General features: G+C 41.9%; 1 protein-coding gene across 1 annotated transcript in view; it reads left to right on the forward strand.

The window, feature by feature from the left end:
* Positions 1 to 20,713, forward strand: part of LOC114874895 (bifunctional heparan sulfate N-deacetylase/N-sulfotransferase) — a 241,748-nt gene that overhangs the window by 77,295 nt on the left and 143,740 nt on the right. Inside the window, exon 4 of the mRNA XM_029184617.2 lies at positions 11,012 to 11,091. The gene's annotated coding sequence lies outside the window, so the exon portion shown is untranslated. The remainder of the gene's footprint in view (positions 1 to 11,011; positions 11,092 to 20,713) is intronic.

Raw genomic sequence — 20,713 nt, forward strand, 5'->3', positions numbered from 1 at the left:
TTTCTTCGTAGTTTATTTAATTGCTTCCTTCGAGTAACGTTTTAATAACCGAATTATAATAACTTCCATCGAGGGAAATGATTTCTTGCAAGGTTCAGTTATTACAACTTGGTAATTATAGGATATAGGACATAATAGGGTTAAAATGAAGGTTGTCTTTTTAAAGTGTAGTGCAGCAAAGCTATGAATTTATTGCAAAGACGCCTCTAGCCATCGCTATCCACTAAAACCCCCCCTCTGATTCACTTGCGAACCGTGTGTACGAGAGTTGCGCCGTTATTAAACCATCTCTTACCAGTTATATCGTCCCCCGTGAGCTCTTTCGTTCGCCTCGCCTCCATTACGAGCTTCTAACCCCTCGGTCCGAATCGAGAGTCACTATTCGAGTGCCTCGGCCAGAACACCCTCGTATTTTGTAAGGGTTCTGGAAGCTGGTGCGAGCAACCGGCTTGCGGAAGTCAGCTACTGACTGAAGGATTACTGGAACCTCGCTGAGAATTGCTGTTCGTGCTGAGACGTGCTGTTCGTGTTCGAGAAACCCTCGAGCGGGTTACCCGTGTACACTCTACGCGTTCTAAGCTTTTTGATACAATTTGTTTCTTCAAAGAAACCGAAGATTCAGATGTGTTTGTACTCTTCATAACTTTGATACTGTGGGGGTTTATAAGCATGGCGCCCAGCGCCTGAGCCTCTAATTCCCAGACTCCTAATTATCCTTGTTAGAAACGCTTCCCTTAGAAGGTGATTAGGCTAATTTTGTGGTCAGAAGTGTTAGAACCTCGATGTAATAAGATCTCTTCCGCTTGGCTACTTGTAATACGCTGTGTTCTATTCGTTAATTATTCTGGAGGTTATGAGCGGAACATGGCGCCCCAGCGCCTGAGTCTCTTTTTCCTGTGATGGTCGCAAGTTGTCGCACGAGTAACTCCATCCTTTCTCGCTCCATCACGGGCCTTGTCTTGATACATTAAAGCTTAATGAATTAGTCTTAAGAAGCACTATTACTTATCTGAAAAAAAATATATGGTTCCATTTAAGAAACAAAACTTGACCATCATATCCCTTAAACTAATAATGCAATAGATTTCTCACTTCGGCTAAAACATAGGCTCCCTTTTGCCGTGAAATTCTCATATCAATAATTTTTTGTATCATTAATAGTTACGGAATAACGGAATTATAACACTTAAGCTGGGACACCCTGGGGCAGGGACCGTCCACGTCAGCCCCACTGACGAGTTTTAGGGGACGGTTCCTGAGTCGAAACACCATAATTTTTCTGCCGGCATCCAACAATACTAATACTACTTTTCAAAAAATAAATATAGTATACATAATACCGTGAATATTTCAAAATAGAGCGTCTTTCCAAATCCAAATGTTGAATTGTAAGGGATGGACGAAACGATAGATGGGTTTGATGGATCCGATTAATCATGTACACCCGGTGAAAGTCGTGCGAGACCCGCACGCGGAAGATTACGAGGACAAAGATGCAAGATGTCTTCAATATACACCGAACGATCTAGAGTGCTCCTAAATATGAAGCATTTTCGCGCTGGAACGCGACGTACCACGGCAAGCAGTCACTTTGTTCCGTACCATCAAGCAAATGAGATTGCTGACGGCAATGGGATCTTCGGGCGAAACGACGAAATAGAAGTTTGCAGTATCCGTAGGAGGAAGCTCTTCAATCTGTCTGAAAATTAATTCTGTCTCCCTACGTAATGGCATTTTTAAAGCTGTCTGGTGTTGATGTCTTAAAGAAATGCTTCTGAAATTATTTCTGGAAAAACAGCGAGATTAACCCCTTTGGTTACGGGAATATTCTTCAATTAAAATTATTTCGAACCCGTCAAAACGACGGAATTGAGCAATTTCTTATTTGAAATTATAGAAATTATTGAAGAACTTTCGTGGAAATGTATGCTGACTTCTATCGGGACTAACCGAGCAATCGCCTTTCAAGCTTGAAAATCCCTTTTCTATCCCAAAGAAGCTTCGAAAGCAGCGTGAATCACGGGATCCACGAGACGGGAACAAAAATATTGACCGTGGCAGTGGATGAATTAGCGGTGCTCGACGAGAACCAACAACCCCCGAATGGTCGAAAGTCGCTGAGCATCGAACTCTGTTTGCTCTGGGCCAGCCTCTCCATCCTGGTACAAAGAAAATTCCTGCAAAAAGACCGCGCTCGATTGGTGCTCCGCTCTCTTTTCGAATCGTTCCAATCGGCATCGTGATCCGCGACGGGTGTTGGAGGGGGGTTACAGAGGAGCGGATCAATCGTGGTTGCGGAAGTGCGTTGATTTAGCAATCAGAGGAATGAGAATGGGGCGAATAGCGGCGATGGTGGTGGGAGGGGTAGCGATGGGTGGGTGGCAGAGGGCCAGTGTAAACGCGAATGGAAAGATGAACAAGCGACACGAAAGGGAGGAACGAAGTGTACACAGAGTGTAGCAGGATGGTGGAGAGTGGAGAAAGAGGGAAAAAGGGACCGTGTGCCTCTAGTAATTACGCTCGGTACAGCGGAATCATTTGTTTGCGCATTGTTGCCGCAAAGCATTGTTGCGCAGCGAAACGTTCCACCACCATCGGCCGTCATCCCCCACCGAGAGGGTTCGTTTCCATTCCCTTGGCTGCTTGTTCGACTGCTCGGATCTCGTACGGGGTTCAAACGCATTGTACCATTGCCGGCCGCCTTCCAGCATCGCGAACACGTGTATCATACATGAATGTGTACTTATGCACGTTTGTACGCGTGTGCGAAGGTAGCTGCACTAGCGCGGTCAAGTTTGTAGAATGTTCAGTCAGGTTAGCGTAGCAACTTTGCCTATCCGTGAGCCAACTCGAAATTCGTTGCTTCTATCCGATGACAAATTAACCGGACTGAGCTGAGTCTAACTAGTCGGCTAACTAGCTCCAACTACATCGGTGAAACGAAAAATACGACGAATCAGAGGGTCGACGGTCGATCCGATGCGCTATACGAAAGTTAAAAGCGTGTTCTTTTAATTAGAAAAAGTGGATCATGCATTGAGCGATCGAGTTACCTGAAACTTAAATAATGTATCTAATCTTGTCACTTCATCTAATAATTTTGACTGCAGAGGGATCAGATAAATAATTACTGTCAATTTAAATTTTGATAGCGATTCAGGAATTAATCGAATTATTTCTAAATCTATAGCACTGATTTGCACTTTAGCAAATTGAAATGAAAAAGCACAATTTTTTTCCCTTTTTCAGTTGACCTTTCAGACGAATGCGTCCAATTCTGGCTACACAAATTGCGCGGGTACTCAAAGGTTAATCGTTTGGAATATTTTAACGAGACGCGTGAAAATTTTATTAGAGCTTTGTGGGGGTATCTTTCGCACATTGTCCACCATAAATGCTCTTTTCACCCCTTTGAGTGTGTTTATGTCATACCTTAGTCGACCTTCCATATTACAAACGTTCAAATAAAACATATTCGCGCAATAGAATCTCTGTGAATCATTACCAAAGTCGGTTAATTTACTCATTTAAATCAAAGGGTAATTTCTACAGGCGCCATTCGTCGTACATAAGGGTTCTCTTGTTAACACGAAAAAATTCAGTGGTCTTTGGTATTAAATTGAATTATCAAAAAAGCATTAGGGATGGAAAAATTATTTTGATAAAAATGAACCAGGTTCCCGTTTTGTAGACGAAAAAGTCCACACGCTCGACGAGAGCGGACTCCTCTTCATCATCGACTTCTTTCAGCTGGTGGGATCGAGTGCCCTCGAGGCAAAGTCAGTTCGATAGTTTGCACCCCTTTGCGGCACATATTTGACGAACTTCATTCGTGAATTTTTGCCCTATCCCCGAAAGAGCCTGGAGCGGTGCTCTTTGCCGACTGCATTCGTTTGTCCACTATCGTAAATATTGAATATCCATTACGAAATATTGCACCGATATCGAATATTCGGCATATGATCGATACACGGGGCGAGTAGGACAGGCGTTTGCCCAGGGACGCCCGTTTCCGGGGAAAATTGCTTCGCCAGCTTTGGCTAACATCTTCGATAATTAATTCGACCATCGCGAGTCGAACTCGACGTAGAAATAATGGGAAGAGAGAGACTTCCGGTTGAGCCAACGTATCGTCGTCTATATCTTCAAATACAAGCCGGCATAATTCCTAAGTAAAAACTGCTTCTTTTACATTTTTTATCATAACTTCGGAATGTTTAACCTTTATTCATTTTATTAGACTGTCAAAAAATCTTCAATTCTGTCGTCCAAGTATTCTGCAATTTGCTCGGAGGAAATCGATTCCACCGATTTCGAAATTAAATTTGCAGATCAGCAGGGAACACGAAACCTTTCATCCTTTGCAATTTGTACAGCTGTCGATTTTCGGATCAAACATTGCCGCGATTCTCCTCGAACTTTTCAACTGAATTGTAGATTCTAACTTAAACGAAGTTCATCCAGGCGGCGAACGAATTCCGTGAAGTTTTGTTCGTTTAATTTCTCCTCCCGGGGAATCGGTCCAGAATGGGTACTCATTATACTTTTCTTCTAATGCTTAAGAGTACATTGTCTTCTCCTCTTGCTCGATCCGATTTTTCTTTCACTTTTGTGCCACTGAATCTTTTGTTCGCAACGATACCGGCGTTCATTGAAAGTAAAAATTCACCTACAAAAATTGTTTGTCGTTTGAAACAAATAGGAAATTAAATGGAAGCGAATGCAGAGTTTCGTTTCAGCAAACGTTCTCGTGAAATTTTTTAATCAAATCAAATTTTTTAAGTTCGATACTTAAATTATAAATTATTAATTAAAATATAAATTATTTTATACTTTTTAACGCACCTCGAAACCGATTGTATTTTCTGTTAAAAATTATTTTTCGAAAATCACCGTTGAAATCGAACGCTGGGAGCGTTGAAATAGCCTCGAGATCTCTCCTACGATCTAAGTACCCCGTTACAGTAGCGGAAGGACGTTTAATCTCCACGGCTCAAGCGTTTCAACGTTTCCTACTGGCGGAGAAGAAACGTTCCTCGAGAGGATTCGAGGATTCTTCGCCTGCGATTCCCGTGATTTTCTTCTTCGACCTCGCGACATAACGCTTCATCCCTCTCGAATGGGCGCAAGGCGCCTGGTGGGTGTAGTCGCTAACCCACTCACGTTAGCTTTTTCGTCCCTATATCAACATTTCTTACGCCGACAACGAGTCAAGTGTCGGGTCTTCCTTACCCGCAAACGATGATTGGCAAGTCCCGATGAGTGAACAGTTTATCCATACCCGGCGCCATTTGGGGGATGGATTTATTTTTAGCGCAATTTGCGCCCTTTAACACCGCCGGTATAAGCTGAGGCTTGAACCCCACAAGGCCCACTTTCGACAATAACGCTTCATCCCTCTCGATCATTACCTTTCGTTGCTCTTTGCCTTATAGTTACATTTTCAGAAATATAACAAAAGTAAAAGCAAAGCAGCTTCCATCAATTTATTCTATCAGAGCTTTCTTGAATTAGAATCAATCGTGTTCAGTGTTTCTTTTATTTGCGACTAATTGCACGTTCGTAAGAAGGAGGAAAGTCGACGGACTGGGATGGAATTTTCAAAAGGTGACTGGAAAAACAAGGAGACGTAGGAAGTGGGATAAGCTCATCGACATTCGCGCGTTGAACGAAACGTTCGATTCGAGCGATAAAAAGTGAGCGACACGGGAAAAACGGGAAGCCGTGGAGACTGTCTGATTCGAAATTAGAATGAAAGACAGAGGTTTGGCCGTGGTCACGTTCTCGAAGAGGATTTCTTCTGCTCGTTCTGGAATCTAATGAGCTATCGACTTTGTTTGTCGCCGCGCGAACTCGTGCATGAACGAAGAGTTTCGTGAAAGAACAGCAACAGGATTGTTCTTCCAGAATCTGGAATCGGTTTTCTCGACTTTCAAATTGCTTGTCAGTCGTCCGTGATTCTTTGCAGCGTTACTATTTCGAGAATCGGCATTGAAACGAATTAGAATTTTTCTTTTCTTATTATTTATATTTCTAACAGTAGACAACCTTGTATTCTTTAATACTCCCTCTACCCATAATAATAGTAACAAGTGGATATTTAAACGGAAATTATTGGCGAATGCAGCTGTAAATTATGTTGTAGCGCAAAATTGCGAAGCCTTTCAATTATTAGGCTACCCTAATTATTACAAATTATAACTATTTTTCTAATTTCATCCGCTGATCGAAATCGATTGTTTTATTTCAGTTGAATATCAATCCATTGTAAAAGTAAGGTGAAAAAAAGAAAGTTTTCAAGCGAAGATCGAGTTGCGATTGTTCAGTTCTTGTTAGTTCTTGATCCAGATTTTAAGCTCACGCAAATAGGGAAAGCAAAGTTTCGCAACCAAGGGATCCTACCTGCAAGTTTAAAATGCAGTAACGAAATTATTGAAAAGTCTATCTGAACACTCAAAATAAAAATTAGGAGTAATATTTTTAATTTATTGTTCAATTTAATCTAGTTTTTTGATAATAAATGTTGCGTTCTATATTTATTTTCTTTTGCTATTATAGGACAAATTAAATTCATCAACTGCTACTATTATTATCTACTATATTAGTTACCAATATTTAGGCTATAAGAATCTGAATTTGAATTAAGTTTGTAAGTGTCTCGTTTTAGGAGTATTAACACGTCGTAGGAGTCAATTAGCAACTTTGTTCCCTTTCAACGACCATTTTCAATCTGCCATAAAATTAACCTTCGCGAGTGCAATTATGCTTCCCATCGACGCGACGAACCGAATTTCGATAAATAGCTCGTTCTCGATAATCGTCGCCTCGTCGCGACACGAACGGCGTCGCTTTAAAGAGAGCATTAAGAGGAAACGAAGAATAGAATGGCGAAGGGTTCAGCGTGTTTCTTTTTTCGCGAACCTTTCGAATTAATCGCGAGACATCTCGAATGTCTTTCTTACGAGGCGTCTTTTCTCGTTACCGGGAAGACCGTCTTCGTCGTGACGTTACAAATGGTAAGGTTTTTAAAGCGTCTCGCGACAGACGATTTAACGAACGCTGAAGAATCCTCGGTTTATTTAAAACGATCGCTATTCTTCAACTTGTACCTTGACGTTCCGCGGTTATTATTCTGACGGTCCTTGATCGAAGTATTTTAATTATCCTGACGGGACAATTAGGAAATTCGAAACTTTATTAAAGTTACGCAAGCAATTGAAAATGATAATAAAAAGCGTTAGATCAATAACCCAGTCAATTATTTTATCTGTAAAGATTTCCTAAATTAACTTCCGTATTTATAAAGTTTTATTTTACAAAATTCACGGTTTCTTATTCGTGTCAACCATTAATTAGACGCAGCATCAGCCGCAATTCACACTCGAATCGTTTGAGAACGATGAATCCAGTGTTCGAAGCGGCGAGATCGATATCCGTTTTCATTAAAGAAACACAAGGAGCCGGAAGTGGCCGCGCGTTCCATTCAAGCACTCGCACCTGTAGCGCGTCGGTGCAAAGTGCTGCAAGCTCGAGCTAAAAAAAAAAAAAAGAAGAGCGCCTCGTGAAAGTTTAACGTCGTCGCGGTGAAACGGCGCGGGAAAGAAATAATTAAATGCAAGAGAATCGTAGGACGACGGCGAGTAATTGGACGGAACAGCGAGTAAAATCGAATTCCCGATTCGAACAATGGGGAATTGAAATTTTTACCGGGTAGAAGAAAGAGGCTACGGTCGACACCTGTTATAGAATCGGAAACGATGATCGCCGCACGAATTTTCCACGACTTCGGGTCAATTATCGGGCAAGTTTCCCATGGCTTTCGGAACACCCGGTTCTCCCTCATTTCCGGTCCTCGCTTGCTCTTGAAATCGATCCTTATCCAACCATCTCGCGACGAGAACAATGTTACCGGAAGCAGATGAATCTCGATTCCTGCAGCTAGTTCGCCCCGAGCCGATTTCTTCATCTTGATCCAGAAACCAGCAATCGAGAATTCAAACAGTCGTACTCCACGTCTTTTCATCCGTTTCCTTCATCCTCGACGCTATTTTCCCTCCTGTTGATCTCGCTGCTTCTTTTGTCCCTCGTTTTTTCTGGTTTGAAGGATTATGATTCCTCCTGAAGGACGATTCGTCTCTTCGTTCCCTGAAAATTTTATAATTACACTAAACAGGAGAAATGTTTATTAAGGTTGTTCCTCTCTCAGTCATAAAGTAATCATTTACTCCAAACTTGTTTTCCTTAAAAATGGGATCATAAACCTGGCTTTACTTAACACTCTCAACATAACTCCTTATACTCGAAATGGCTGCAATGTATCTTAACATCCTTTCCGTTGTTACGAACGTAAATTTAACATCTTTGAAGATGAGCTTGATTCTTTTCTTTAACGCATTTCTTCCAAAAAATAGAAATTGTGAAGAAATATGGTATTTTGTCATCAATTTCACTTTAAAATAATTGAAATAACATTATAAATATTAAAAACTAGCAGTATGTGTTGTCATTTGCACCACACATGTTGCGCTGGGAGTTTCCTGGTAGAAAAATAAAAAATTTTTATTTTTTCGATCACATGTACAACATTATTGATTATATGAAAAAACTGACCAAAGTTGATGGCACCACTCATGAAATTTTGAAAAACACCCTGTGCGAAGGTGAACCTGACAGTTCTTGCATATATAGATCGCCACTAATTAATTTTTTTTCACAAAGTGTTAAACTAATTGTGAAATATAAACACATAGACAGAGAGCTTGTGAATGCCTTTCAACACATGCATGATGACTTTTGTATAATAAATTCATTTTGACTTCATTTTGTAAAGTTAAACTTCTTCCCAACACTGAGAAGAAATGGGAAGAAATAACAACCCCTAGTACCGTGCGTCGCCGACCTTCCGGACGAATCCTTGGTATCTATAGTCAGACATGGTTTTAGGAAAAAATGTTTAAATTTAATGGTTCTATGCATCCAATGGTACCGAAGGCGAAAAATCTATGTTCCACTCGGGACAGGGGTAGTTAATAGGAGTTGGATGGAAGGATCAGAGTTTATAACGAACGAGCGAAGTGGGTCGCAGTATTTCGCGACGTAACGTCGCATTACGCGACATAATTTCCGTCTATACAGTGTAATATAACACAGGGAGCGGGTCACACGGTCCAATTACTCGGCCCGTCTGCGCGACTTCTGATTGCGCGCGTATTTCATCGCGTTTCACGCGGAGGCGAGCGGAACCGCGACGCGGGGCGTCGCGGGCCGAAACTTCCGTCGAACGAGGTGCTTGAAAACGCGTGCAACCGGACGAACAAAGCGTCCTATGATTAACGGGGTTTTACGACGACCGCCAACAATTCCGCCAACAGTTTTCTCGACGCATAATTTCCCTCGTCGCGGAAACTTTCGTCCGTACCGCCGTGTGTAATAGTGCCTCATTTGCTAATGCGCGCATAATTTCGTCGGAGACGGCTGGCAAAACGAAATCGCCTCGTTCGCGGTCCATTAATTCGATCGGCGTAATTCACCGTGAAACAGGAATATGCGCCGTGTTCCCGGGAACGTTGTCAAAATTTTAGGTCCGCTTGAAATAACGCGGCTTCCCTGGGACGTTTTACGATCACGAACGGTCCGCGTTGCAGTTGAAACGGAGATTTGTATTCAGATGAAAGATAATTGTGATATACGTAGAAGCAATTTTTACTTTGTCACTTTTACCGGCACAATGATTCGTTTTATCGCGGTGAATCTATCGGTTATCTAGTTCGCGTTAAATTAGACGCCTTTCTGATTCTCTATGAATTTTTATTAGAAAACAAATCTTCCGCGTATCGCGAACGATCGAGGCCGTAAAATTCGAGAAACAGTTTCGATATTTCGAGCGGACGATTTATAGATCGAGGAATAATTTAAGGAATAATTTCAGCTAACCATCCGTATCCTTCTTAATTCCGTGAATTTATTAAAACCCGGCGCGGAACTTCTTTCCCGAGTGTCGCGCTTTGTATTTTAATCGGTCGGGATCCTTTTTATAATGACCGTTGCACCGGCGAGCGTCTGCTATGTAAATAGTGCCCTGAGGGGAAAATAGCCCCGGAGGAAAATACAGGAGAATATCAACGAGATTCCTGTGATAGCGGGACGAGCTTTTTGCTTTTGACGGGACACGACCAGCTTGAATACCAAATGGGCCACCTCTTCTTCTGCGAATCTTACACGGTGATCACGGTGACGTAAGATTTGCGGAAAAAGCTTCGCCTCGTTGTAACACGAAACTGTTGTCCTCCTTTGCTCTCCTACGACCGGCAAATCGAGACTTTGTGTTTCATCGTGAAACAGAATTTTTTTTCATCTTACTCGTAAAAGAAAAAACGAAGCACATCTTAAGTTACCGAAAAACAAAAGTGCTAACAAGGTTGTTAATTATAACGTTACGCGTTATTCAACGTACACGTGCAACAGATTATAAGTTTTATTATTACACCCGGGGTGTATTATACGCCAAAGGGTTAACTATCTTCGAGGTCGCGTACTCGACGATCGATCGACAATTTCCGACGACGATGGCGGAGGAAGGGTTTCCGGGTACGTGTTGGTGAAAGGACGAGTGGCGAGGAGAAGGCAGCGTCCAAGTGGACACGCGGTCGTTATGACGGCGAACGACGTTAACGAGCTCCTTTTAAGGACTTCTGCTGGGAAAAGTTCCGGAGCAGGACTTTATTGGATTGCGAATTTCCACGGAATCGCTGGGGCAAATAGCAATTCCGAGCGAACAGGGCGGAACGTATATTTTGTACTTGTGAAGCGCGTCCCTTCAAAATATCGTCCTTCCTACGGGCGGGAGGTGTTGAAGCAACTTACGAGAGTATGGTTTATGTTGTGCAATTTTATTTTTATTTTATATTACCTAGTATGATACGTGACTTACCTAACAAAACTTTCGTACGTTTTTCCATTGTGTTTGGATAAATTGAAGATATTAAAAGGAATATATTTTATTCATTTACAGATTGAAGTTAATTGCTAACTTAAACGATACCAGGGACGAAGTTCAACGACTTCAGAAACGTTTCGGCGATGTTATTCACTGTGAGTAATAATTCACTTTTAAACCTTGAAGTCTCCGTAAGCAAATTATGCAAATTTTAACGAATGAACGAGGTGTTAACAATTAACGAACTGAAACTTCGCTCTCTGGATCGATGAAGTACGGGGAAAATTACTCGTATTGTTCGTCGCTGAAGCTTCTGACCGGCTGTATCAGTCACTTGACTGAAACTTTGTACTCTCTATTTGCTGTCTGCCTTGGAACTTCGACGAGAGTTTCGTACGGTTCCATAACAAGTTAATCTACCGTTAACAAAAGTCGCGGGAACTACTGGAATTCAACATTCCATCCGTCTTGTTGGCAATTATCAAATTGACACTATCTTACCCTGTACCGCAAACCATGGATTTAATAGTGCTTGAACGTGCAAAGTGCAGAACTTTGCGTTCAAAGAGCTTCGATTACCTCGTTGATAATTGGTACGCCTTAGCAATTCACTATATTAAACCAAAAATCAGAGCGCGCACCTATGTGTGTGCGAGAATCAAGCGATGATGGGTATAGTCGTCAAAAAGAGAGCTTTATTGTTTATTAATATTTACTCATTCACTTAACATAAACATATACTACATTAAAAATTCGTTTGCACGTCGAACATCAATACCGCGATTCTGTCCTAATCTTTTTTTTTATAACGAAGTGCACACCTGTAGTCTGATAGAGAACCGATGAGCAGTTCCAGCCAGTGCATACGGGGATGCATAAATCGTTTTATTTCATTTTGACCTCCAAAATTGAAATTTACGAATATATTTTAGCTTTCGCTAAAATTCCAATTTAAACATCAAATGGTAACTAAATTTCACGCATGACGGATATAGCCGTCATGACAGAAAATACTGCCATTTCTCCATGACGGATATAGTCGTCAAACATAGCTGACTGATTAACAAAAAGGCAACATCACGTTCTGAGAGAAATAAATTCTTCTTTCCTCTTCTTTCCTGGTATTCTTCTTCGCAACTTCATCGTCACAATGCTTCCGAAATGTGCAATAAACTCTTAAAGTTCTCCATAACAGCCAACCATAGAAATTTCCCCCGTTCCAAGAGTAGGAAAGCTGACCAGAACGTCCTGGCTGTTCCTCTCTAGAATATTTTATTCCCTCTGGTCTCCGGTCGTAAAACGACCGGTCCGATTTCTACAGCCCCATAGACGCAGGATATAACGACGAGGTATATTGCGTTTACGGGATAGAAAGGGATAGGCGGTGGTTTTCCAGAAGAGCTTCAGGAACGAGAATCGATCGTATCGCGGCCCATAGGAACCGGCATGCAACGAGTTTACCGGCAGTAGTTTCCGGTGGGCGTTCGTTTCGAAACTACCCCGTCGACAGCGGGGCTGGTTTGCTTGCAACTTCTCGCAGATGCAGGACCCGTGGGCGGTAGTCTGCTGGTGGTGGTATAAGTAATAGCTAAATTAACATCTTAGTGTATCCCAGGAGCGTCATCTGGTATCTACGGGCCGTTAGTATAGCAGCTAGTCGTAAGATGCGAGGCTACATACACCAGAACATTATGAGAAAATGCCTCCCTTGTCGATGCTACCCTATTCCTTTCTCCGTGTCTTTCTTCGATACGTTAAGCGTCTATCGAGACCGATTCTCCGTTTATTCCTGGCTTCGCTGTCCATCCTGGACTTTGCTGACGATCGGCACCTGGTATCTTTGAGATTCTATAAAGGGAGGGGTTCAATTTTGAAGTTGTTCTAACTGATTCGCGAAATTGTAGAAAAGTGATTGCGATCGAAATGGCAAGGTAATTCTGAACGATTGATTTCTCAAGACGTTCGTGTGAAATTTGGCGATTCAACGGAATCCAGTCACTTTTGACCACAGTGTCCACGCGAGAACGGAACCGCTTTTCAACGAATACCGGATGCTTTCCCTCGAACTTTCGTCCAACTGATATTCCGACAGTGTTTCGCGGGATTTCACGAAATTACCCTGCGGACACGGTCGCGCGCGCTCCACTGAACATGACAGCCGCTTTCAGATGCGAAATGTGAAAAGCATATATGGGTAGATCCCGAGACGAGTGGGTCGCGGTATTTTCACCGTGCGAATGAAAGTCGCTGGGAATTAACGCGCAACCTCGCGAAATCTTTCGGTAAATAAATTACAGGTTATTTCAATAAAATGCATGCACCCTTTGGACGGTAACATCAGAGAAAGCCGAAGAATGCACGTACGTTCCTAGAGCGTGTAACGTGTATAGTTTCATGAAATATCTTTACACGTCGGGCTTTGGAATGCGTTACAAACCGGATGTAATTTTCATTCCATCGTGTAATGCTACTTGAAAACTAGCATACCTGGGGTTACGTTACACGTCTATCGTCTATCGCGGTACAAAAGGGCAATGTACCGTCGCGAAACGTCGACGTTCGACGACTTATCGATTCTACCGGTGTGTTCCGCGCCTGGGTACGTCGGTCGTTTAATAAAATACGAGGACGGCGGAGAATTGAACGATGCACCTTTATGCCCGTCCTCGCTGACGATCAACCACCTTCACTGTATCGCATCAAACATTGGGCGAGGAAGTGAGCGACCGCTTTATTCGTGGCGTAAAGATATCACGGGGATCGTTCAGCCGGGCTATTTCTTTCATAGCAATCCTGCTTTATGTACACGTCATTTGCTCGTCTATTCTGATATTATTCCACAAATCATAGACGGTTCTCTCGAACAGGTTCTTCGTCGTCTGCTTAGAATCTTATACTGATCAAAATACAATAATTAGGGGAAGATTGCTCAAGTCGTACCTTTTGAATTTTGAATTTAATACAAAAATTCAATTTAATTAATCTATATATACAAGAAAAGAAGTAATCAACAAAAAAGTACCTACATTAAAAATTAAAAAAGGAAACAATAAAACTGACACTGATTGGTTTTGTAATATTTGTGCAGAAGACCGGGAGGAAATGTAAAGCATGGGTGCATGATCTATGCGCTGGAGTTAACAAAAAAATAAAGAAATAGGCTTTAATTATTATTGTTGCTTATTGGTACCACTACAAGTTTTTAAATATTTAGTTTATTTTATGTAAAATCATACAATATAATAAATAATATCAATGTTCACACAAGTTTTGAATAACACATATAATTCTTATTTATTTGATAAATCCTAACATTTATACAAGTTTTTTCTTGAACAACCTTACCCTAATATTAGCTGGATTAATTGAGAGACTAAATCAGTCTCCGTATCAAAGAAGAATAAAGTCGCACTTAAAACGACACTAAAGCTGTTCAACTTCCGGTGGAAGTGCAACGTCAAAATTGTAGATTGTTCAGCCAGGATGGGGGAGGGCGAAGTATAAACTTTATAGACACGCTATTCCGGATTCATGTAAGCCATGTAACCTAGCAGTTTCTCGCGTGATTGCTCGCCAGAGAGGAAGTAAACGTCCAAGAGGATCGACAAGCAGTCGATTATGCAGGGCGAATCAGACAACTGGGTCAAGTTGCACCTCCCGCTGCCGCGTTATCGGCACGCTCAAGTGTCTGTGACGTAAGTGACGTTGGCGTAATGATGTCGCCTCGTTGACGATCCTTCGAAAACTGCGCAATCGACTCCATACTTGATGAAACGTTCATCCGGGAAACGGCATCTCATCTGCTTGCACAAGCGATAAAACGTTTGCTTTTAATTACACAACTTTATCTCCATGAATCGTGACAACAGTGTTATAATTTCTCGATTACAAGAAAATATGTAATTTAATTATCATAAGCAGTTGGGCGAAATTTTGAGAGAGATGAATTAGAGATTGAAATAAAAAAAGACTACGTTGAATTTTCCTCGGGTTCCTTCTCTACCCTTATCGAGGGTAGCTCCATTATCCCCGGGAAGGGATGAACAAAATTATGAGGATTCTCGCAAGAACGCGACGTCGCCGGTTCCGATTGCCCGGTGCCCGGAAAAACAAGCGTACCAACCGGCCAAAAACAATTTGCTTAATGCTCCACGTTGCTATCGTCCCTGATAAGACGACTGATATACGTCGCGCGCGATCCAACCCTCCGCCGTACCTACCGGTGGGAGGGATGAATCGTAGCCGTGTAATCTCGTTGGATTTGCATTTAAAGGGGAACGTTTAGGCACAGTAGGCTCAGACAAGCGCACCAGTCGACGATTCTTATCTCTTATTCCATGAATCTCAAGCCTTTGGAATGGAGAAAGTTACTCGGCGACAGATGGATCGTTGCTCGATGCCGGTGTAAAGAACTTCTTCTGCCTCTTCTTCTTTCGGTTTCACTTTAGTAATGGATGATACTTCTGTACAGGAGAGAACACTGGATTTGTTGCATTTCGCGATTTGCACGAAGGATTTAAAAGATTGATGGTGCGAGGGAAAATAAACTACCAAGTTAGAGTTGGTTTATTGAAAGGGTTGAAACATTCAATTTCTTTATTTTTTTGTATACGGGAAAACATCCCTTTAGTGTACAGTGCGGTTACAATTACAATAGTCAGTCACTAGAATTTTCGGAGTTGGTAATACATTAACTGTGTACACTGAGTTGCAATGAACTTGTCGCAGTGAAGTTGGCTCCAGATTTACTGACACATTGACGCCGCGTCGGTGAGACGATGGGCGAGATCGACTCACCGACGCGGCGTGAATGTGTCAGTAAATCTGGAGCCAACTTCACTGCGACAAGTTCATTGCAACTCAGTGTACAAGTAGTCTAACAAGATGATTTTTAAATAAAGTGGTCGATCCGGAGAAGAAATCAATACAATAGCAATAATGATTTGTTAGATGACATATGCGGTTAACAGGATCTGAGAAACTTAAATTGGTGTTATAATAACACGGGTAAAACAGAGAAATTCAACTTCTCGAGTAACTGCGGAATGACGGATTGTAATGAAAAGATAACAAAATTTCAATTTCTATCAGCAACCCAGCTTGCTTGTATGCAGTGTGTAGACGATTCAACATCATATAATGCATTCAAGTTGAAAGCATTCATACATCCGAGAAGCACTGCATCCCTTTAATCTTCTACAACTCGTGCAACCATGCAACATTCGTATCCCCTACATACAGTGGGTGATAAAATTATTAAAGCCTCTTGCATAAATTGACGATTTTACATAAATATCATTAATTCTTAAATAAGAACCGAGTTAAACGGAATTTTTTATCGATACTTGTAAAATTATGTCAATTAATGTGATAAATCTCCATTGATTGAACGTTTGATAGAAATATGGGCTAGAAATAAAGCAACCAAAATGAATTACTTAAAATGTATCGAAAGGATGCCGAAAAGAACTGAGGCAGTAATTGCAGCAAAAGGCGGCGTTACGAAATATAATTTTTCTTTTTCAAAGTATCTTTTTGTATATTAATAGTGGAGAATTATTGATTAAAAGTTACACAATGTAAAAACCATACCATGGCTCCAATAATTTGATCACCCACTGTAGTAACGTCCTACATTCACGAATGATCCGTCGCATTGCGAGGCTCATGATCAGCGGCACTTTCGAACAGGATCGTTCCCAGCATCCTGTGGAGAGCCGGAAGGATTGGGTTGTTCGACGTCGCGATTACGGAATCGCGACAGATCGCTTCTAATTACCAGCTTGTCAATGCTCGTTCCCCCGGGAAAATCGTTCCGGCTGATACGTCTGGCCCGTTAAAAAGCGCCGCTCGGAATTTCCTACCCTTTCGTTCGTTGCCAGCGTTCCGGTTGCTCCAATCGGGGGATGTTTCATCCCCCCCCCTCGTCGCCGGTACCCTCCAGCCTACGTCCAGGCCAGTTCACATCGGCCTCTGCTCCTCTTTCCCCCTGTATTTTCCGGGGAAATGCAAATTCCGGGTCACTGACATCGACTCGATTCGAACGATATATCGCAACGACGACGTGGAAGGGAAGTGGATGTACGTGTGCGGAAAGATAGAGGCTACGCCGGAGATACACATATATTTCAAGCGAATTTTTCCGTATCCTCCCCGCAGGGTCTTCGGGGTTGCTCAATGACGAGCATGAAACTGCCTCCAGCTTGTCCCGGTTTTCCTCTGTCCTTCTCTGTTCGAAATGAACAATTAGAGGATTTAAGAGGAATTAGTGATAGAAGGATTCGCAAAGGGGTGGTAATCTGTCCTTTGTCGAGACTGTTCTGTTCTGATTCGTGCAGTTGAATCACGATGGATGATTTTTTAATTCTACTTTTTTGGAAGAAATACTTTCGAGCGAAAATTGTCTCGTACAATTCAATTTTCATTTTTACCGTTTGCCCCTTTCTGATGCGCTTTCGTTTCGAGCGCAGTGCACGGTGTTCGTCTGTACGGTCGGTTTATCATTCGATCAATTCTCGAAAATGCCGTTCGAGCATCGTGGCCGAGTATGAAAGGGATTCGTGATTCGTGCCAACCCTGTGGCGATCTGGCACGAACTTTGCTGGCTCGCTGAAGGGTTACAGGACGGTAGGTACGCTGCGGAATTCTTTCGGTTAACCGCAACGATAATCCTCGAATCGATTCGTTTCGCGAAAAGGCTTCCCCCGTAATCCGAGTTAACAGAGCTTCTATACCGTCATATTTCCTATATTATTTAATAAATAGGTGAACTGTGATTTCGGTTCATTGTACCTTGAAGCCTCTTGAAAAGAAGAGAAATATAACTATTCATTTTGCACGCCTTCCGTCATACACTCAGTCGATCAAAATGATCGAGTTCAAGAACCTTTGGTACTTACCCCTCGTCGCACGGATAACTTTGTTCCAATTTCTAAAACTATACACAGTTCCGTTCGCTTCCGTTCCTTCGACCGTTTCTTGGAAAACTTTCATTAGCTACCCGGTAATACAGTCTCCGAGCACGTAACAGTTGTACACGAGTTCAACAGAATTTCGTCCACGCCCAGCTGCATAAATTAATCGTGTTCGCGAAAGGTACACGGGGTTCGAACGAAGTGTCGTGAAATATTCTGCGAGTTTCGTGATCCGGCCCCGAGTCTACCCTATGATGGATTTGTACTGAAATTGGAGCTGCCGTGTCGTTTGAGGGTTTCCCGTGGTGTCGTGTTGCGGCTTGCTAGCCTTTGATGCACGCGATGCGTACCGCAAACGGGGCGAAGTCTTATCAAGCTGCAAGAGAGAGGACCGTACCTCGTTCCCTTGCATAGCTATTCCTACCTTCGTTTTGTTAACGCGAAACCATCGATACCAACCAGCAGTTCGTGGATCGTTTTTCACCCCCTCTCGCGAAAGGGATTGTTATTCTGACTGTTAACGGTCGCTTCCTTCATTTTCGAATAAACGAGCCGGTATTGTTTTTAGGATAAAACAAGCGGCGAAACTTAGCATGTGATCGATATAGAAATATTTAAATTTAAAAGGCGAGGGAGGTTATAGAGATTGATGAATTCGATAGTTGAATACCAAATGACTCCTAGTAGAATTTCTTGGACAGCAAACATCGCCATAGAAGAGGAGCTAGTTGAACAAGGGTGAAAGTGCGTCTTCTTTTTTCCCTCGTCTCCGTTCAGCTTTTGTTTGACTTTCAAATGCAGGCCGGAGGCTTCGTCGACACCCGACGAACCTCTCCCAGTTATTGCGATTTTCTTTGAAACACTGACCTTCTTTCTGATAGGGGATGCTGCTCTTCGGGGTGGACCGAATCGATAGGAACCTTTTGGAAATACTTTTTATTGCTGTTAGAAAAACAATCTTCAAAATAGAATGATTAATTGGTGATTAACAGTAATAGATGATTAGATGATTAACACTAGAATTACCGAATAATACAGGAAATTAAATAAATACGGGATGAAAAGTAATTTAATATATATATATCCATTCTTTATTTTGACAGTAGCCAACATACATCCCAGCAAAAATACCTTGATAATATTTATAAATTAAAACAAGAAACTTGAAACCAATCATTGTGATTGGTTTGGTAGTTCCAGAGTTAAAAACGTAGGTAGTCTATCACCTTTGATAGTTTGATAATTTTATAAAGTTTACAAGAAAAGATCAGGGTTGTTATTGATATAAATGAAAATTTTAAATCTATCTATACTTATCTTTTGAAAAATGATTTCATTCAAAATTTCATCGTAAGATCCATCAGAACTTGACAGAAGCTTTATATTAAAACGTTCATCCTTCATCCCCTTGTTCCACCCTAATTTTACTCAAACACTAACTGAAGGAGCCACTTCATTCGCATCAATAAAAGCGTTTTCCCTAAATCCCCTAAGTTACCCTTAAACCCTGGTCGCAGAGAATCCGTCAGAAACAACGCGTCTCGTTTAACAGAACACTCTGTCTCGTACAATAAATCGTCCGTTCCAGCTCTGTTCTCTTCCCTGTCATATTTGACAAATTTCCTCGAAGCAGTGCCCGCCCAATCGATAATCCAATCTCTTTCCGTCCCCGTAATGCGATGCTAATCTCGCGTCACGTAGGGTGTCGCGATCGTTTAAGGGTAAACTCGACGCGTTCCGACTTTGGCCGGAAACGTGACCCCGGGGGTCGATATCGCGGCCGATTAATCCCTGGACACGGGAATAAGAATAACGAGACACGATGGTTGGTGGCCGGTGCAACGAGATGCTTTCGGATGAAATGTAAATGGAAGACTTATGTACGGGCTAAATGAAGGGTAGACGTCGAGATGGAGCGGCCATTTACTCCCTTACGAAAGTTCACCCTCACGGGTCGTTCGCGCGACTTCGCTGTAAGGGGAGGCGACTTTCGTCCGCGCGGTCGATCCGCTAAGAGGAAAGTTCGCTGCACGAGAAAAATGTCACCTGCGGGACCACCTGATATTTTTTTAATCAACGAGATGTTTTTTAAGTCGCGAACACGCGTAGATACGGAAATTTCGTTCGTTAACGACCAAGTTTTATGGTGGAATATTTATTCAAAAAGAGGTCGATTGATTTTAGCATTTCAATTCTGTGACATGAAACTGATTGTTTAATGAATTTTTATTCGAAGATGAATAATTAGTGATTATTCAGAATCTAGTTGAGAATGGAAATTCGCAGAGAAATTATTAGAGTAACTGAATACGAGAAAGGAAAGGAGGAACAATAGTATAATGTGGGTAATGTGTTGAAGGAAGGCAAATTTTCAGAACAATAGCGTTGCTCTAGTTTCATCTATGTTTGAATATTTAAGAAACTTGGAGTGGTTTTGTGTAACCTTCCTAGTTGAAGATTTTCAGAGAACAAAGACATTATAGATCGTGCACTTCACAGGAACAAATCATTAATTATAAAATAAATAATCTACTTTAACTAATCAAGGTTTCAAAACAATGATTCTCGTATAGTGAAAGACGTAGGAGAAACTTGCCAGCAGCATTGACAGAAATTAAATCTATGAGCGGAGACGGATGCAAATGCATTTTCTCATCGAGAATTTTCGTGAAAATTAGGGTAAAGCTATGACTGTCGTCGGGTTCGTTAACGAGCCGGAATTATCAAGACCGGACACCGACGAAAAAGCATGGTAATTAGTGTCGCCAGAGCGGATTGAACTTGGCAATTTCGCGGCAATTTAACGAGAGATATACGTGGCAGAATGCAAAAGTGGCCGTCCCATAGCAACGTTCTCTGTTCA

The sequence above is a fragment of the Osmia bicornis genome, chromosome 6 (genome assembly GCF_907164935.1).
Source record: "Osmia bicornis bicornis chromosome 6, iOsmBic2.1, whole genome shotgun sequence".
Classification (NCBI taxonomy): domain Eukaryota; kingdom Metazoa; phylum Arthropoda; class Insecta; order Hymenoptera; family Megachilidae; genus Osmia; species Osmia bicornis.